Consider the following 3,411-nt stretch of genomic DNA (forward strand, 5'->3'; position numbering starts at 1 on the left):
AGGTTACCAATTGTTGTAATTTTCAAAAGTGCTCAAGTGTTGAATGGAAGGGTCATCAAGTGAAAGATTAAAAATAGGGAACCTCGTAAGTTGCTAAACCTAGGAGATGACTAGTTGGTTTTTATAATTTATTAAGCACTAAATTATATCAAAATGTAAATACAAAAGTGGAACTACTATAATTTGATTTCAACTTGTATGTATAGGTGTTGGGAAGTGTTAATTATAAATAGAAACACATAACAATTAAAATTTAAGAAAATGAGGCAGATAAAATTAGAATATTACAAATGTGAAATTGGAATTGAACTCAAAATGTTGAAAGAATGTTCTTGTGCAAATTTTAGCTCAAATAAAATCTATTAATTTATGGGTGTTGGTGTAGGTCTAGGTAGATGGTACTACATGTTAGACTAAGCATTGTTATACTCCAAATGTTAGAAAACATGAGCTAAATATTAGGACAAGGGGAAAATGATGTGCTATTAAGGAAGTCTCCTCAATGAGTCTTGTGGGTGGTTTATTCCAACTTGAACAATATAATTATGGAAGATTTCATTGTATGTACACCTAGTGATGATGTGAAAGTGGTGTGTTCATTATTTGATACTCATAAACAAAAAAAACTTGGGCTAAAATAAGAATAAGTGTTGTGTATTGATGGAAGTCAAAATGGTGATGGAGATCATAAAAATAAATGCAATGTAGAGGGAAGGATAGCAAAAATTCTTTAGATCTAGTTAGGAGAGGCAATTGGCTAGGATTTTCAAACTATGGCTTAGGGAGAAAAAATGTAAAATGGTTTTCTATGGCTTCTAATGAGATATATAGGGGGTTGGAGGTAACAATAAAAGAGAATGCAAGGATATTACTAGTATTTCATGGCTTTGATGGCTTAAAGGGATTCATAATTCTTGTCTGAGTCGAATATCAAGATTTGTAATGCAATCCTTGCAAATCACCTATGAATGGAGAGAAACATTTGTATACTAAGTTTTCTCTTTTTCTTCTAATCTTGCAAATAAGTAGTAAAAGTGTGTTTATAGTAAGGTTTGGGGAAAATCACCATAAAAAATGTAGAGAGAATTGGGGCACAATTAGGCGAGGAAAGTTACTTTTTCAAATTTAAACATAGACATCAATGCCCACCCAATGCAAGTATTAGCACCTAGCTAATGCAAGTGTGAGCACCTAACTAATGCAATTGTCTTTGAAGAGCCAAGAGCTCGGACTTTTAGGGTTAATAGACAAGTTCCTAAGATTGGGTCTCCATGCATTATCCTTTTGGGGTTGATAAAAATGTTGAAAGCATGTGAAATGATTCTAAAACATGTCTAAGGAGATTGACACTAAAAAGAGTGCAAAAACATAAGGTAGACTTCACAAATTAGATAATTTCCTTGCAACAACTTGGAGCTTTAGATATACTATGTTTTTTATTAGAGTACCCTATACAAAGGCTGCCAAAACACTGGATTTAAATATATTATGTTAATAAGAAGTTGATTTTTTTTTTTCAGAAGTCAATATCAAACATATTTGATCAATGATTTTTATATTTTTATCTTTATATTTTTATGACTTACAATAATATTTGAGTTGTGCCATAATTACTTCACTTGTATTGCCTTGACTATTATAGATTGGAGTTTTGACCATACAAATAGAGTAAGTTCAGGTTTATTGAATATTAATGTTATTTCATACAAACATCTAGTTAACTACATTAATGTGGTGGAATCCAAAGAAGATAAAGAGGTTGTTCTTTGGATCAATGTGTGAAAGAACATGAGAGGGGAGAGGATCCAGTAGTTGAGCACCCTAACTCCGCGTTTCTCATATTCCTACATGGAAATTTCAAATCACTCCCAATTTTTTACAGCTGCTTACATGGCAAGCCCCCTACTTACAACTAAGGTTTCAGGGTCACATAATCAAATATGATGCTACATCAGCATGCTTTTGACCGATACTTGTGTGTTGATGTGGCATCACATGCTTCATTGATTTTTAGTGCTTAGGGATACTTTTCATTCAATTATGGGTAGTCATCAACACAATAACAACTTTAAGTCACAACTATTAGTACAATGTTGTCAAAATATTAGACATTAAATCAACAAGTCAATTTAAAAAGTAGCTGCAAAAACATGTACAAGAACTCTGCAACACGATTATAATCAAAGTTTGAACTAAAAAATTAGGTATTATTGAAAACACAGTTTCAAAAGCTTTTCTATTAGAGAAAACCATATATATAAATATAAATTTCACCTTATTTCTCGGATAAACATGTACAAGAACTCTGCAACATTTGTAAACACGGGCTGGTAAAACAATGACAATGGCCTATGCAGGTCTCGAACCTGCGACCTTCGCGTTATTAGCACGACGCTCTAACCAACTGAGCTAATAGGCCATATCTAAAAGATTTCTCTAAGATTGATTCTACTTACAATTTTATCTAGTTATTCATTTACCTGGATCAACGCTTCTATCATCTCATCATACATGAGATCATCTACGCTCATGCTTTTCCTTTTTGGGATATATTTCAATGTTTTTAATGTTGAGAAAATCTATAAAACTTTTTAAGTCATCTTTCATAGTTTTTCAAAAGTTTATGTGATTTCGAAGAAATCTAACTTTCTTGTATGACTTGAAACATAGAGTTTGTAAATCTTTTATATAATTTGTGTTATGTATGTATTAAGCATTTATAGTTAATTATAAAGAAATATGCATTATCTATTGTGTATAAATTAATTAATTTTTTTATATATAACACAAGTGCATCATAATTTTTATTTATTTTTTATAATTTTCATTGAAAATGGTCAAGTAGTTCTTTAATTCTTGACATTTCCGAACAATCTTAATCACATAATCTTTTAATTATTGAATTTCTTGCTTTATATAACTCGTTGTTATGTTATCTCCTCATAATATTGTTGTTGTCTATATTATCTAAAATAGTCATATCTCGTGTAAATAGAAATGAAACAAAAAGTAGATGGACCAACTTCTTCAAATACTTAAATTATGTTGAAAGTGGTCTCATTAACACCTTGGTAAAAATCTTGACAAAATTGTGTTAGGTATAAACCTTCAATGTATTTGCTTATAAACCTCCAATATAAACTTTGTTTAAACCTCTAGGCATCTTAATTTTTACTTTGTTATTATGTGTGTTCATGGTAGATTGCATTATATGTCCTTGTATACAACCCATTTGAAGAATAAAACTAAGCCTTTGATAATTCATTCCTCACTTGCAATATCTACTGGGAAAAGTCATGTGTGTTATGTTCCACCTTTGTTGCATATCAACACAACCCTTATTGCTTACCATTTCCTTGTGCTACTACTTTGGAATTTATTTTAATAAATCATACAATGGTAAAGAAAGAA

At 30.7% G+C, this 3,411-nt stretch overlaps 1 non-coding gene across 1 annotated transcript; it reads right to left on the bottom strand.

The window, feature by feature from the left end:
* Positions 1-2,345: 2,345 nt before the first annotated feature.
* On the bottom strand, positions 2,346-2,419 carry TRNAI-AAU (transfer RNA isoleucine (anticodon AAU)). Its single transcript has one exon. It is a non-coding gene; the product is annotated as a tRNA-Ile (tRNA).
* Between the last annotated feature and the right edge of the window lie 992 nt (positions 2,420-3,411).

This window comes from Cryptomeria japonica, chromosome 5 (assembly GCF_030272615.1).
Source record: "Cryptomeria japonica chromosome 5, Sugi_1.0, whole genome shotgun sequence".
NCBI lineage: Eukaryota > Viridiplantae > Streptophyta > Pinopsida > Cupressales > Cupressaceae > Cryptomeria > Cryptomeria japonica.